General features: G+C 36.4%; 1 protein-coding gene across 37 annotated transcripts in view; it reads right to left on the bottom strand.

Annotated features, from left to right (window-relative positions):
• DTNA (dystrobrevin alpha) overlaps nt 1-17,300 on the bottom strand; it is a 330,024-nt gene that overhangs the window by 152,770 nt on the left and 159,954 nt on the right. For 4 of the 37 annotated variants that reach the window (XM_036229939.1, XM_036229942.1, XM_036229937.1 and 1 more), the window contains exon 1: nt 4,688-8,800. The exons of 23 other annotated variants lie outside the window; for them this stretch is intronic. The gene's annotated coding sequence lies outside the window, so the exon portion shown is untranslated. Of the gene's footprint in view, nt 1-4,687; nt 8,802-17,300 lie in introns of those variants that run through there. 10 more of the 37 variants (XM_016153938.2, XM_036229934.1, XM_036229935.1 and 7 more) reach the window with 5 other exon arrangements.

Below are 17,300 nucleotides of genomic sequence, written 5' to 3'. Positions count from 1 at the left end.
AGATGTCCTTCAGTAGGTGAATGGATAAATAAACTGGTATATCCAGACAATAGACTATGATCCAGGGCTCAAAAGAAATAAAACTACAAAGCAATTAAAAGACATGGAGGACCTTAAAGGCAAAGTACTAAGCAATCAATATGAAAAGGGTACATACTGTATGATTCTAACTATATGATATTCTGGAAAAGGAAACACTATGAAGATAATAAAAAGATCAGTGGTTTCCAGGAAGGGACTGGGGAGGAAGAGAGAAATATGCAGAGTACAGAGGATTTTTAGGGTAGTGAAAATACTGTATATGACATTATAATGATGACTATGTATCACTATATATTTATTCAAACCCATAAAATGTATAATGCCAAGAGTGAACCCTAAGGTAAACCATGAACTTTGAATGATTATAATGTGCTATGTATGTTCATCCTTGGTAAAAAAAAAAAAAAAGTGCCATTCTGGTGAGTGATGGTGATAATGGGGAATACTTTGCAGGTGTTGGGGCAAGGAATACAAGGGAAATCTCAGTACTTCCTCCTCAATTTTGTTGCAAACCTAAAATTTCTATAAAAAGTCTTAAAAATAATTAGAGCTATTCTTTTTTATTGATTTATGAGGCCTTATAGATGATGAATACTCACTTTTTCCCTTTTATTTATGTTGCAAAAATTGATTCTAGTTTGCTATTTTAAATTTTTGTTTAAAGCATTCCCCCTACTCCCTGCCAAAGTAATAACTTTTTATCTAACCATTTCTAAAGGAATGGTTTCTGCCATTTATTTATTTGTTTGTTCGTTTGTTTGTTTGTTTATTTTTAGGCGGGCAACCCTTGGTCGACCTCACAGATTGCAAGGACCTTGTCAGCTTACAATCTCTTATTATTTAATTTTTTATGCCTACAGAACCTGGTCTTCCTAGGTGTTCTTGCATCCAAGTACTAACCAGGCCCGACCCTGCTTAGCTTCCAAGATGTTTTCTGCCTTTAAAGGTGTGTTTTTCTATCTTAAGTTCTTTATTTTCTTCTATTACTTTGATGGATCCACATTTTATACTGGAATTGCCAATCTAATCCATCTGGTATTTTATTTTAAGTGAGAGATAGGTAGAGGCAAATGATTTTTCTGAGTATAATTATTACTTATATAAACCCAAATTGATAGGTGTTATATATGAATTATTGTTTGTTTAAAACAAATAATTTACAATTTAGAAAGATAATCAAAATATTGAAATACTGTCAATAGTTAACATATAAAACATGCAAGCCAGGTAATGGGAAATTATTATAATATTGCTCTAAAATGTATCAAGCTAATACCATGAAAGTGAAATCAATTGATTTTTTATTAGAAATGTAACAAATTGTTCATTCTTAGCAATAAGTTTATTCTTGATAGCTCTAATCATTATTGATAACCCCCCCTACTGCTTATTGAACAAAGTCGACATACTTTATTGCTGTGATAAGAACCATAACAAGCAGATCTATTGTTAGTGATCTCTAAATGTTATTAATGGAATTAAATTGTGGAGTAAATATCATACCACTCATTAGAAATTTCCACTTTCTAAAAACACTGGCCTTATATTACATACAAGACCATTTAAGAATATTAAAAAAAGAGTCCAGTTCTTTTCATACAAAAAATTATGTGATTATTAATAAAATTCACTTTAATGAAGTCATATGTTTAAAAATAGTAATTCCTAAAAATAGAATATCTATCTGATATTGAATCACCATTCATTTGATTGGTCTTCATCTATTTAGAAATATTGTTTTCATGCTCAAAGATTATTATTGGTTTTACAGAAGAGGCTACAATAATTAACATAATTTTTCTTTATCAAGATTCTGTTGAACACGGTAAATGTTTGCAGATAATTAGATATTTATCTGAGTGGCTAGAGAACCTGGAGGAGATATCTGCACTCCCATATTTATTGCAGCATTATTTACAATAACCAAAATATGGAAACAACCTAAGTGTCCACCAACACATGAATAGGTAAAGAAACTGTGGTATGTACATACAATGGAATATTATTCAGCCTTAAAAAAAAATCATCCTGCCACTGGCAACAAAATGGATGACGCTGGATGTCATTCTACTAAGTGAAATAAGCCAGAAAGAAAAATACTGCATGTTTGCAATTATATATGGAATCTAAAAAAGTCAAATACAAAGAAACAGAGTAGAATGGTGGTTACCAGGGGCTGGTAGGGTGGGTTGGGGGAAACAGAGGAATAGATGTTGGTCAAGGGTACCAAATTGCAGTAATGTAGGATGAACAAATCTATAGACCTACTGTACAGCCTGGTGACTACAGTTAATGATACTGTATATGATATACTGGAAATTTGCTAAGAGAGTAGATTTCAGGTGCTCTCATCACACACACATAAAATGGTAACTATTTCAGAAGATGTATAAATTATCTTGATTATTATAATCACTTCACTATATCTGTATATCAAATCATTATGTTGTACTCCTTAAAATACACAATTCTTTAAAAAAAATGTAAAGAATAAAAGTTTAAAAATAAAATTCCATCTTATGGACCCCTCAGTTATGGTGACCTCAGAAACGACATGTACATATGGCCTAATGTCAGGTGAAGAAGACCACAGAAATTTGGGTATATACTGAATTTTACACATTTCTAGCTCTAATTTCTAATCTGTCTGATATCTTAGCCCACAATATCAAGGACTGAAACAAATTCAACTACAGCAATTTGTTTTTATTTCAATCAATAGAAAGGAACTATCTGTGACTTAGCATGCACTTAAAACATGGAGTAGGGGAACAATAGTACTTTTTACTAATTTCATCTCATCCACACTATTCTACTCCTCTTCTTTTATTTATATTTAATCCATTCCAGTGATGGGAAAGAAGAGAGCTTGGTTAAGAGATCACTTACACTTTTATCTTTACCTTTTTCTCTTTCCTTTCTTGTGTCTTCTGTGTCTGTCTCTAGCTTCTTCTTTCCCTCCCTCTCTCGTTCATTTTTCCTTTAATAAAAACTGACCACTTCCTACCTCAGATATTGTCAGTATTGAGAATTTCACCCTTTAAAGTATTTTACCAGGTACCATCTTTCATTAATTCTCGGGAATTTCCTATTCTTAAGAAATAACTTATGCTTGTGGAAATGTTTTATGTTTTGAAGGACATGCTTATAGCTTGCTTGCTCTGCATTCAAAGCAACAAAGGAGAAAAGGAAAACATACAAACATGGGCATTTTACAAACGCTCAGTGCTATTATGCTTTTGATATTTGTTATCATGGAAATAGTTTCCTTTATTTGCAATTATGGCAAAAAATGTTTGAATAATGACTCTAACTTCTTGCTCAAATTTAGAAGATGTCCTGGACATATAAAAACTAGAGACTAAATAAATAGCAATGGAAATTACAGAGCATAAGTGGATTTAACAAAATCTAAGTAAGTATCCTTTTGAAGAAAGAGTGGTATAACACCAAACTTGTAATAATTTATTGACTTTTATCCCAATCAGTGCCAATTATTGGCAAATAACTGATTTTAGTCTAAAAAATAATTTTCAAAGGCTTTCCTAAATAAAAACACTCCAGTGAATACTGAACATTGAATATACTTGAATGACAGTGAGGCTCTGCTACTGTTTGGTTAAGTTTTGTCTCTAAAGCTGCCAAGTCAACTTTGTTCTAAGGGGAGAGAAGTTGCATAGATTAGATCTTAGCTAAAAAAATTAAAGTAAATCATCACATCTTATGAGAAAGCCAGACATCAAACATCAGTAGAAACCATGAACAAGAAACTAGATTAAGCGATTAATAAAGAAATGTTCTTCTTTAACTTGCTCTGTGCCTATCAAAGCTTCCCCCTCGGAAGCAAGCTGCTCGGGTGATCTGTAAACAAGGCAGGAGGAGGCTTCTGCGCTCTGGGAATTGATGCTTTTAGAAGCCACACTGAATTGTTTACATTCAGCTCTTACTGGTGTGTAAGCAAAAGATTTCATTTTACACGAACCCATGTTTTATTTACTTCTATTTTTAAATCTCCTAAGACACATACGACCACAATGCCTGAAAGAACAGAACACTAATGGAAATAAAATATGTTGTAAAAATGATAGATAAAAGTGAACTATTCATGTTGGATGAGGCTAGCAGTAATATGATGAAAGCAGAAAAAAAAAAGCCCAGATACAATAAATATACTAAATAACATGCTGGAGAACTTTGTCCTACCACTTAATTTAGTATAAGAGCCAAGCAACTCTGGACCAGTGCCACTAATAAGATGTCCTCTAAGAAAAGTGGACCGTTTTCAAAGAACAAAACAAGGAAACGCTGCTCAGTTTTACATTGGTCTGACGACACTAATCATCGCATTCTTCTTGCTTCCTTTCCAGTTTTCTTTTACTTGCACAAACACTCTCACACACATTACTGTAGAACTATAAAAATCCACAACGTTTATCCTTTTAAATGAAAAACAGATGAAATTGAAGGTGGGGGAGTTGGGTGGGGGAGGAACGAGAGAAATCTGTCCTGTGCCTATGTGGGGTTGGGGTGGGGGTGGGGGTGGGGGTGGAGGAGGGGGCGACAGTGAAATTCCACCCAGCAAGTTATGCCACTGCAACAGAAGAAGTAAGAGGAGTTCAGTTTCATAGATTCAATTGTACCTTACCTGGTTTTGTAGTTAAATGCACCAACATGCCCCTAATTCTTCCTCTGAAGTACTACATATGCTGAAAGCTACAGTATTTGACCTTACACATTTCCACAGGAGAAACTCCAAAGTAACCTTTAACTTCAATAAAATGCTGTGTTCATTCTTCCCCTTGTACTCAACACAGAGCAATCTAATACACCTCATCATGTGGTCCGTTACCATGGCAGCAATGAATCCAGCTGCTGAAATACAAAAGACTGACAAAAAGTTGCTTTTTTCCCCTCCACCCACCCTGACAAAGTCAGATTTTTTTTTTTCTGTATGACAAGGCTAATTTGAATATGTTTCTGTTGCTGACTCAACTTTGCGAATAAGAAAACAAAAAAAGAAAAATGAATAGAGGTATAAGTATAAAAGATCTCTAAAACTTTGAAACCAACTAATGAAACAACTATATGCATATTTAAGTGGCCTCTAATCCCTTGAAATACTGATCATTTTGTACTATTTTTGTCAACCAAGTATTTTTAAATGCCAGTTACCAACTCTATAGGAAATGCAGCAATAATCTCATAGCTCCTTTAAAAATATAAAAATACACTAAATAATTCAGTAAACACAGATACCAAAGACACTACTACGTCAGTATATAAAAGGCTAGTCTCAGAGTGTTTTTCTAGAGCAAACTTCTAAGATGGGAGGTAAAATTTTTTTATTTTTTTTACCATCAAAAGCCTGTGTTTAACTATTGGTTAAACAGATTAGGTCTCAGTTCTCTTTAAAATGATCAGAGATTTGGATTTGTGTAGATACAGCCTGCTAGAATCAACCGAACTATATTTGGGCTTCTACGTTAAGAGTAGGGGTCTTGCAGTTGGGACAATATCAACTCTGAACAATCCTTGGACCTCCCAAACCAAGGACTACATAATTAAGATTTAAAGAATCACCTTTAGTTTATTCCTAGTACTCTAAGGAAGGCTGATGGGCGTCCTAGGTGACTGGGGCTTCCTCTCATGTTAGCCACTGTCCCTCTCTCTCACCTTGGACATCTTTCACAGCTGGTGGACCCTGTCCTCAGCCAGAGACTGCTTTGTCCCTCAGGCCTTGCATTGTCACCTTGCTGCTTCCACAGCCTTGCTTAATGCTCCGATTTAGCTCATATTTCATTATAATTTGTTTACATAGCTATCGTTTCTCTTTAGACATGAACGAACTCCCCTAGGAAAGGGAACACTTTCTTACATGTCTTTCTCTACCAAGGAACTAGCAAAGGATTTGGTATAACATAGGGCTCAGTGGTTATTTCTTAAGTGGATAAAGCAGGGAATGAATGTTTTGCCTCAGTGCAGTGGAGGGAACCTCTCCTGCGTTTGCACCTTTACCTGCTGTGGTTAAACTCTTAAGGGATCTGCACAGGTGTTTTCTTAGTATTCCACACCACAAAGGGAGGCAAGGAGCCCTTCCGGGCAACTGTGAAGTTACACAGTCGTGGGTTTGAAACCAGACTCTCATCCTAATGTGGTCTTGGATAGATTATTTAAGCTCAGTTGTTTTTCTGTAAAATTCCTACTTTAGAGTTGTGAAAAAGTATTAAATGAGAAAATACCAGGGACTGAGCTGGAAACATACTAAGTGCTCAATAAGTTATTGCTAGTATTATTTAGTAAAAATGTTTATGATTTTTGAACAAGAGGGACAATGAATAACCTCACTGACACTTAACTTTCCTTTGCTGATAAAACTATCTTTTTCAATGAGATACACATTGCTCATTTATAACATGAGTTTGGTAATGACACCACATAAATACAATGACCATTTCAGATAAAGAGCAAGGGTTGTTTGCTCCTACCTAGAAACGAGTCAAAAGGTTACACATATTCCCAGAGCAAAAGGAACTGTGGGAAGAGTGTTAAAGTTGGTAGTTGATTTAAAGAAAAATTTAAAGCTAAGAGAAAATTACACTAAGTAAAGCAGTTCATTTTAATATTTATAATGGATTCTCAAGAAATGGTCTATAGGTTATTTACTGATTTTTTTTTCAAATTAAAATGGAGTAGATAGCATTTTAATTATAAAGAGCTTCAGAATAAAAATTGTTTCTCCAGTTCGCATTTTTGACAATTTACTGACGTTGTGCTAACAGTAACCTTTAAAAGGTCACCTCGATCTGTAACAAGAGCTGTAAACTGCTCACTAATACTTTTAGGTGCTTTTCTCCACAGTTATCTAACTCAGGAAATTACCTGCCACCAAAGCCAATTGCATAGGAAAATTAGCATTAAAATCCCTTTGAAGACTTAGAGCGGGAAGCAGCAGCCAGGGGTTAAAAAAAAAAAAACTGTGGCAGAGAAAAAATTTTCATTGCAAGATGTTGCCAGAAAAACATGAATGCCGAGCTTTGCAAGATTTCTCTATCATTAAAATAAAAAAAGCCCTACAACAAATCAGTCGAGATTATTAAAATAGCTTTGGCGCTGCTATAACTCTGAAAAACCCTTGTGTTGTGACTCATGATGACAGTCCCATAAAGGGTGTAAGTAAGGCAGAAAGGGCAAAAGGCAAGAAGCACATGCGCTGGAAAATCAGCACCTCCAATCTCTCTTCAGGACAGCTGATGAAAGAAAGACTAATAAAACCACAATTTGAATAATTCATAACTATTCTCATGTGTGGCTGGTTGAATAGCAACTCTTACCGCTTCCTTTAATTTCTTTAGGAGTCTTTACCTTGTGCCTTTTTTCTCCTACAGATTGATTACGCGTCTAATTGTTAATGTAGACTGCTATTAGAGAGTTTAACATGGTTAGCAAACATCTTTTGTCAGATTTTAAAGTAACTCGTTTGATTCTTTTAAGCATCAGGGAATATGATGTCAGTGTGTTTGGTTTCCCAAAGTTTTAAATCCCCTTTTGCAAATGTTAAGATTAGTTTCTTGCTCAGTGTGAACAAACTTTGTAACATAATCTGTGCTGGTGTGACCCACTTAATTTCATACGAAGAATCCAATCACCGAGGGAGAAACAGTTTTTGAGACATAATGCTTCAGAAAGTACCCCAGGAAGTCAATTTGCCTATCCCTGGACCCATAGGGAGGGGAGAAAATCTACAAGGTTATTTGCTTCTCTGCTCTCTCCTCAGGAGTGAGGGCACCTAATTTCCTACAAACTCAAGGTAATATGGGCTGAGAGGTCAGGAGCTTGAATTAAGCAGGATGGCTACAAAACAAATAAACAAACAAACCCCAAGACAAAACAAAACAAAACAAAAAACAAACAACCCCTCCCTCAAACCTAACAGGCTGCTAATGTTAATACAATTCAAAAAAGACATTTAGAACCTCTATAAATGCAATTTTCGGAGTTACTTTCAAAAATTATTACTTCTTTTACAATAGCACAAAGTGTTTTATTTTTAGGGCACTGGTTTAAATCAAACAAGAAAACTTAACAGCAGCAACAACAAAAAAGACTGATTTACTGAACGATTCTTTTAAGAATGTGATTTCTTGAGCTGCTTTTAGCAGCTGACCTAAAAAAATGTTAATCGCGTTAGTATCTTCGATTCAGGATAATTTCTTATGAAAGAACAAGGCTGTTATAATCTACCTCAATTTATATAACTCAGTATCAAGACAGTCTATTTTATCCTTAAGATGTTTTTTAAAAAATGTACTCCTCTTTTCAATTGTATTAATGATGCTTTAAATAATAAGGGTTTCTTTGTGTTTTTCTACTGTTGACACATCACAGAAAATAGCTATTTTTAAATAGAACTGAGAAATCAATGGCTACATATCCTATAGATAACTTATTGTGAACCCTGAATCATTTTGCCCCACTCACTTAAGGAAATTTATTCCCAAATGTCTGTTTCTGCACTTTTTACCTCTTTAAAATTCATTATTATACAGTTATTCTAGATTTTTTCTTAGTGAAAAGCATACTTGGTTTTCAAACTTAACAATATAAAGTTACACTTCTCGCCCCTTTTCTCACTAAAAGTTAATATCACATGTCCAGTTGAAAAATTATGAAATAACATTAAAAGCACACATGATTCGACTATCAGAGAAAACTAATATTTACATTTTGATGTATTTTTTCAATGTATATATTAAAACCCTTGAGTAACTTTGAATATTGCTTTCTTTTAATGAAAGATATATATAAATACAGTATGGTATTATATATTCTTTGGAAATATCTTTTAATGGTTGCATAAGATTTTACTATTTGAATATATCATAATTTATTTAACCATCTCTTATTATTAAAAATATATTTAGGCTTTTCTAGGTTTCTTTTTTATAAGCAATATACCTTTCTTTATAAAGTTTTGGTAATATCCTGGGTTATTTCCTTTGAATAGATTCCTGTGGGGGAGGGAGGTTGTTGAGTTTAAGTTAGAAAATCTAAGCACAGAATTTTAGAATTGGCAGGATCCATACCCATAATTTAGTATAATACTTTATTTATCTTACTGATGAGGAGACTGAGGCTCAATGAGGTGAAATAACTGGCTCAAAATTCTGCCATGATTTCTTCTAGCGCTAGACCAGAAACTGGGGTTTTTTGAGAGTTCTCTTTGCTTCCTGTAATTTCACCATGCTGACTCTAAATGGCAGTTCATCTCTGAGAGCCTCCTTCCCTGATCCATTGTGGTGTTATCTGTGAAACTCCACTAATGTGCTCTAGAGTCCAAGGCAGGAATGAGAGTTCCTTGGAGGTGGGCAATGCTAGCTCTCCTGTCAGGGACAATCCACATGGTACGATTTCTAAAGCTACCTTCCACCAATAGCAAAACAGAGTGGATACTGAGAAGCAGCAAATACATTCCTGGGCCAAAATCCGTCCTGAAGAGAAAAAGATTCCAAGAGAGTTGGGAGGTCAGGATGCTCATAAAGTTAGAGTTTAAACTGCTATCAAATTAGGCAGAGCTTTGTGATGGGCTCTGAGTTCTTTCATGGCCTTGTATTCTGTCAGGAAAATGGAAGATCTGTGTGATTTCAGTGTCAGACTGTTAGGTAAGTCATGAGAGAACAAGAATGTGCCTAGTATTCCTCTGTGACAATCTCATATCCTGTAAACCCAGGTGTCTTTGCATAGCCAAATGATATCTTCATTTGAAAGGATATATTTTTTTCTTGTCTAAAGGGAAAAGAGAAGGACATCTCTGAAAATCAAGTCTACCTGTGAAGTCAAGGGAACAGCAGATTCCTGGGACCTCACTCTTGAAAGAATTCATTTTTTTAGTCTGAATGCACAGTATTTAGAGATTTTTTTTTTGTCTGTTCTGTGTGGCTTATATTAATTCAATAACTTTTAATTAAGTGCCTTCTAAAAGCACATATTGTATAAGATGTAGGCGAGAAATATAAATGGCTTATATCCTAGATGGGGAGATAAGAGTATGGATAACAAAAATATAGCTGTAGCTATATGAAAAATATATATAATTAATTGACTTGACAGTACACAGTGAATTAGGCAGAACACTAAGGGGGAAAAAGCACGAATTCATTGTGCTCTAAGCTTGGAAAGCATTTGCTGTTGGGATATTAGGTGTGTTCCCCAAGATTTTTACTTTGTGTTCAGGGACTTGGAATATATCAGTACAGCAAACATTCTAAAGGCCTATGGAGGGATGCTATGTACTGTAAGAACATATTCAGTGACTAAGAGTAGATGTAGGACTGATAGAAGCTACTGAATTTCTCCCTTCCTTTGTAATGTATCCCTGGGTAAAGACAAGTAATTAAGTAGGCAGTGGCAAGTTGATGGGGGGAGGGTGGGCAGTAACTGCCTATGAAGCAATATGTGTATATATCACAGGTAATGAGATAAAGAGACCAGAAAGCAAATGCAATGTCATGCACCCAGTAGGCACTCGGTGAAAGATAATTATTGATGACAATTATGATAAAACTATTGTATCAGAAAATGAAACAAGTTAGAAAAATTAAGGCAGGACTGTAGAAGAATAAATTATTATGGAAAAACACCAATTAAATGATAAAATAGAAGGTGATTTAGGGTGAAAGATAAAAATAGAAGCATATATGGTTCAAGAGAACACATAGGAAAATTATCCAAAAAGGGTAATAAAAAAAGAATCCTGAAGAAATACATACTATTGAGAAAACTGTTTGAATAAACTGAGACAAATAACAAACTAATATTTAAAATTTTATTCTATATACTTAAATGAATTCCACTATTAGCATGAGTAAGAAAGGTTCATGTGGTAAACACATTTTATATAAACTGATCTATAATATAAAGATATTGGGCACTTTGGACCTTTCTAGATGTCTGTGGTGGCAAATACTCCCTTGGCAGGGATCATCCGCATTAGAGAGGGTCACAGTGAACTGGGTAGTTCACTGGAGTCAACCTCGGCAATATTATCTGAGCTCCACACTTCCCACTGGTCAATTCTTCATCAGGCCACTGCATTCTGTTTATAGCCCCACAGTGACATTTCAAATGGAGAAATTGGAAAAAACCATTATACGATGGTGAGTAATACACAGGAAGGGAAGTGGCATAGGAAGCCTGTGAAGGAGACACTTAAACATTTGAAAGGATAGCTGCACTTAAATAATGATGAGCAGGTATTCTTTTTTTTTTTTTTTTTTTTACTGAAGGCACCACAGTATTCCTTTTCCAGGTGAGACATTAGGACAGACCTCCTGCTATCCTATCAGGATTATGGCTTACAATTAATACGGGGCAGAGAAGGATTCACATTCTAGGGTGCTTATCAGAGATCAAAAGTGTCTTCAGAGGATACTAGCCACTCGTATTCATTATGTATTCTGTTTACAGCCTCGTAGTGACATGTGAAATGGAGAAACTTATGTGTTTATATGCTCCTATCCACACACACTGAGCAGAAACCCTAAGTTACACATTAATTCCTGTGGTTTGGACTGCCCACTCATATTGTCATACTTGTAGCAATAATATCCAAAGTATTAAACACAAACACTATTTGTTTGATCTATTTTAGGCTTCGGGATATCTTTAGTATAAACATTGTAGATCAATTAAAGAATAAAAGTAAGCAAAAATATTTTATGTTCACTGTAATCCCACCAAACATAGTTAACATTTTTTTGTGTGTATTTACCTATACATAGCTGTTTCTATGTAAATATGTAGCTTGACTTTAAAACGATTTGTTACTTTTTAAACTGCAGCCTTTTCCATATTCTAAGGGAGGCTACAGGCTTTATGACTATCTTTGAGATTGCTTTTTTTTTTTTTTTCTTTTTTGAGTAAACCTTAATGGGCCTACTGATTATATAATGCCTAGCCTGGAACACAGTGGTGGAGAGAAGAGAAACTAAGCCACTCAAAAATGCTGTGCTGATTACGGGTTGAATAGCTGGAAGATTATGAGTTATTAACTGGAATGGGGACGGGTCCAGGAACTAGATCTGGAGAGAATGGGCATTAAAGTTCTGAACATGGGGAGCAAGATCCAGGTCAAAGGGAACGCTGTAAGGGAGGCAGGCTCTAAAACATGGTGGCCCAGGAGGAAAGAACCAATATGGGACCCCTTCTGAAGGATATGAGTAAGAAATAATAATGCTGATGACTAATTTTCAATATTATGACTTGTATTATCTGTCTGTTGTCAAGATTTTAGAAAAGCCTTGAGAACTGTTCTTAACTTCACAGTGAATAATTCAGTCTCTGTCCACGCTTGGAATGGGGTATCAGGAAAAAACACCCTCTTGGAGGTGATTTGGTGGTACCTCAGAACTCTCTAAGGAAGTGACATTTGAGATGACACCTGTGATGGATGGGGAGGAGGCCTTTCCGGCAAGGGGAAAAGCACATCTGGGGTCTCTGATGGCGGGGAGCACCTGATGTGTTCCAGGAATGCGTGAAGACCGGTGTTTGGAGTGCTGTGGGTGAAGGGCAGGGGTCATGGCATTAAAACACTGGCAGGGACCAGGGCTTCGTCAGCCATGTTGGAGATTCTGAAACATATTCTAAGTGCAGTTGGAAAGCTTTGGAAGGATTGAAAACATAATAGTAACATAATCTACCTTTTATTTTTAAAATAACACCCTGGCTATGGTGTGGAGAATGATGGGAGAAGATCAAGAGCCGATAAAGTAAAACCAGAATGGAGGCTGACTGATGATGATGAACTAAAATGCTGACAAAAGAAACAGTGAGAAGTGGACACATTTGACATTTATTTTGGAGGTAGTGTTGATAGAAATCAGTCATAGACTGAATGTGGCAGGATGAGTGAGAATAGAGTATAAGGGAAAACCCCAGCATTCTGAAACAATTGGAGCTGCCGTTTATTACCACACAGAAGCTGGATGCGGGAGCTTGTTGAGGGAACGCGATGAGGAGTGAGGTGTGTGTGAGGGAAAGTGTTGAACTTGAGATGTCTGTGAGACTTTAAGTATCAATGTCACTTAGGCTGTGTCTATATATACCCAAAGCCCTGAGGATAGGGCTTGGATGGAAATATACATGTGGGAGTTGCAGGTACAAAGGGATTTTTTAAAGCCTTAGAAATAAAAGGACATAGATAGAGAAGCATGCTTAAGCTCCAAGACAGAATGCCAAGAAAACGTTGTGAGTGTGCTTCTATAGAAGCTAAGACAGAGGAGTTTTTCAGGAAGGAAGGGGTGGTCTTTGAATTGAAAGCTATGGAGAGTTTGAGTAATATGAAAATGGAGATAGGATTCATTGGCTTTGGAATATGAAGATAATGATGACCTTCATAAGAAACATTTTTTTTTTTTTTTTCTGGAAAGGTCAGGGACAGGAAAAGAATGGGAGGTGAGGAATTAGAGTCAGTCTTTGTGGACAAATTTTCTTTTCTTGAGAAAGTTGGATTTGTAGGGGAGAGAAGTGGGGTAGTAACTCAAAGGAAACATGAAATCAAGGGAATATTTCCCATATAAGAGACTAGAAAATACATGCTGAGAGTGGTCCACTAAAGGCAGAGAAGCTGGAGATGTGGGAAAGGAAACGGCTGATTGAATGTGCTCAGTCCCCGAGAGAGAAATTACCTCCCCTGAAATGAGGGAGGGAGGAGTCGAAGGGTGCAGATATAGGTATATTTGTACATTTGGGGATGGAAAGTTCCTATCAAATGGCTTCTTTCATCTCAGCGAAGTAAGAAGCAAGACTGCCAGCTCAGAATGAGGAATGGAGAGAAGAGGTTTGATGCAAGTGGAGAAATAACAAACTAGTCATTGGAGAGAAGGAGAGTGAGCAGACTATAGAAATAGTAGGATAGCCATGGAGTGATGAAAGCACATCTGAAGTAGCGATCAGGAGCCTAGCATAATACCAGAATACTCAGTTGTGTGGTTTTCTTTAACAAAACTCAACCAAACAGGTACAAGTATAGGTAAGCCAGGTGAGTGGGTTCATCCAGGGCTTAGCTATTACCTGGTGAATGTGATGGGAGGAAAGACATGCAAGGGAGTTGATGGTACCTAAAAAGGAAATTTACATTAGAGATGGGCCATGGAACTAGGACCAAAAGATCCTGTAATGAACACAAAGAATTGCAAATGTAGAGATCAGAGCAGAAGAATTGGAAGGGTATGTGGTGCTCAGAGAATGGGCATTTTACTTTCTGATTGCGGAAGTAGTTCAGTTTCTGGAGATTACTAGCTTCAGTGGTCAAAGAAGTAAATAGCTGATGTCAAATGAAGGGTTCTTTTTTTTCTGGATATAAGGAAGGTATCAATTAGATCAACCCATAGGTATAATGAAATAATCAAGAATGGAAATACAGGTTGGAGTTGGGATGGGTATGTGACCTATGCAGAGCCAATCAATGTCTTTTGGGAGACAGAGTCAAGCTCTTTTTTTTCTGTGATATATGGCCGAGTAGGTTATGTATGCTTAGAGGTGCTGGTGGCTATTTTTTTTTTTTTAATTTTAATCGTTGCATTGATAGAGCTTCCTTCCTTAATAATCCAAAGCCAGAGGAAAATAGGGCTAAGAAAGGAGAAAGAGCCAAGGTCCTGAGCCTAACTTTGGAATCCCTGAATCTACTCTTTATCTAAATCCTGACAGTTTCCAAGTTAACCTAATTTGAGTGATTTTTTTTTTAGTCACTCGCAAACACAAAGCATAAACTAATATGGATGTGTCTGTTTCACAATAAAGAAAAATATGGAAATGTAACAGATTTGTTATCTATTCAATTTCCATTCCCTCCACTTTTCTTTGCTGGCAGAACTGTTGTCCATGCCCCCACCACAGGTCTCAAGGAAGGGTCTAAATCAATCACTGTTGTTGCCATCCTTTTGCCAGTGATGCCAATAAAATATGAAGGAAAATCTGTCAAGGGAAATGTAGTAGATTAAGTAGTGTGATAGTTAATTTTATGTGTCAACTTGACTCCGCTAGGAAGTGCCCAGAAATTTCATTATACATTATTCTGAGTATGTCTGTGAGGATGCTTCTGGATTAGATTAACGTTTGAATGGGAGATTTAGTAAAGCAGATTGCTTACCCCAATGTGGGTGAGTCTAATCCAATCTGTTGAATGCCTGGATGGAACAAAACACTGAGCAAGACATTATTTGCTCTCAATTCCTGGTGGTCTTTGAGCTGGGACGTTGGTCCTCTCTTGCCTTCATATTCAGACTGAAACTTACCTCTTCAGCTCCTCTGATTTTCGGGCCTTTGGACTACAGATCTAGGGGCTTCTCAGCCTCAGTAACTGTGTGCATCAATTCCTCATAATAAATCTCTTTCTTTATACATCCTATTGGTTCAGTTTCTCTGGAGAAGTCTGACTAACACAAGCAGTGCCCCTCAAAAATTCATGTTCATCAAGAAACTCAGAATGTGGCCTTATTTGGAAATAGAGTCTTTGTGGATGTAATTACCTAAGGATTGAGATGAGATCATACTGAATCAGGGTGGGCCCTAAATCCAATGACTGGTACCCTTGTAAGAAGAGGAGAGGGCCTGGACAGAGGCACACACACAGGGAGAAGGCTATGTAAAGATGGAGGCGAAGGTTGGAGTGATGCAGCTACAGGCCAAGGAAGCCAAAGATTGCCGGAGCCACCAGAAGTTAAGAAGAGGCAAGGAAGGATTCTTCCCTAAGGTTTTCAGAGGGAGCACGGACCTGCCAATACATTGATTTCTGACTTCTCTCCTCCAGAACTACGAGGGAACATGTTTCTATTCTTTTTAGTCAACAAGTTTATGGTCATTTGTTACAGCAGCCCTGGGAAACTATTATATAGGGTTTATGGGAAGGTCTCTTCATTCAAGTGAGAGACAGAGAGAAACCAAAAAGCTGGTGGATTTTCTCTCTTGCTTATATATATGCAGGGCAGAGACCACATAAATTATTTTCTGATGAGTAGTGACATTTTTCTCATTTAAATAAGAAACCATACTTTTTCCAAGCACCGAAATGTATATCTTGTCTGGGTTACTTTAAATTTCCCTTTTGATGGACATGGGAAGGTGAAGTATTGGCAGTACACGAGGATGGGGTCTGACCTCAGAATTTCTTCCCAGTGCTGACATTTCTTTAATGTTCTATTTTTCCCCTTAAAAATTTTGCTTTCAACTGAATAGTATATTCATTACCATTTTTATAAAAATGTAATGTCCCTCTTCCCCTTTACTTGAGTAAAACATTTTAACAAGGAACGAGATTTCCTTCTGGGATGTCAAAAGCCCAGGCATACAACCCAGTGGCCCAAGTAGAACAGAACAGCATTATAAGGATGCACTTTGAGTTGTTGGTGTTTTCTTCCCAAAGTGTAAGGTATTTTTTATTTTATGGGTTAATTTCGCCATCTAGCTAAAAGTCCTTTTCCTATCCATGCTTCCTTTGCTTCTATACTGCTTTTTAAAACAATGGCCTTTCAAAACAGAGAGAAATGTTTGGAATCCATAAAAACTAAATTTGAAAAAGATTACACTATCAAACAATGAAGTAAACACTAAAATATTTTTTTAAAAGTACTGAAAAATCACAATCACAAACATCTGGAAAAAGCTGTTTGGGCGTGTGAGTCCTAGATGTTTTGTTCTATATTCTGTAAATATTGTATCAAAGATACTAGGATCCAGCCCCTTTGCTTCTCCAGTCATGCTCTGGACCCCTATCGGACCATAGAGAAGGACATTACGTTAAATGCTAATTCTTATTTTTCTGATTTAATGAGCTAGTTCTGAGAAAGCTACTGTTTAACCAGGCCATTAGAAACGTCTGGGATGGCTAGGGCAGAATTAAGGCTTGGGTCACCCAGCTGAAACTAATGTCAGTGTTTCAGTTATTCATTTACGTTCTTCAGACTTTTAGACACGCCTACACTGGTTACTAGGCAACCACAGTTTACAACGGCTAGTACACATTAAGCATGAATTCTATGTGTATAAAAGGAATCTGAATATTTTAATGAGAAGGCAATCAAGAGCTGACCTAGGCTATTGTCTTTGTTATTAGGTGAGGCAAAACATGAGGGCCTTAAGCATCTTTCAGAAAGGGGATTAATAATATCTTACTGAAAAGCCTTTGTGCTAACAGGTGACAACAGCCTCAGAGCTGGATGATATGGAAAATCTCAGCGTCCTTTTTATTAGATAGAGGAATTTTT

This window comes from Rousettus aegyptiacus, unplaced genomic scaffold (assembly GCF_014176215.1).
Source record: "Rousettus aegyptiacus isolate mRouAeg1 unplaced genomic scaffold, mRouAeg1.p scaffold_m13_p_12, whole genome shotgun sequence".
Taxonomy (NCBI): Eukaryota; Metazoa; Chordata; class Mammalia; order Chiroptera; family Pteropodidae; genus Rousettus; species Rousettus aegyptiacus.
The sequence above is the reverse complement of the archived record's forward strand: the minus strand, read 5'-3'. Positions and strand labels throughout refer to the sequence as shown.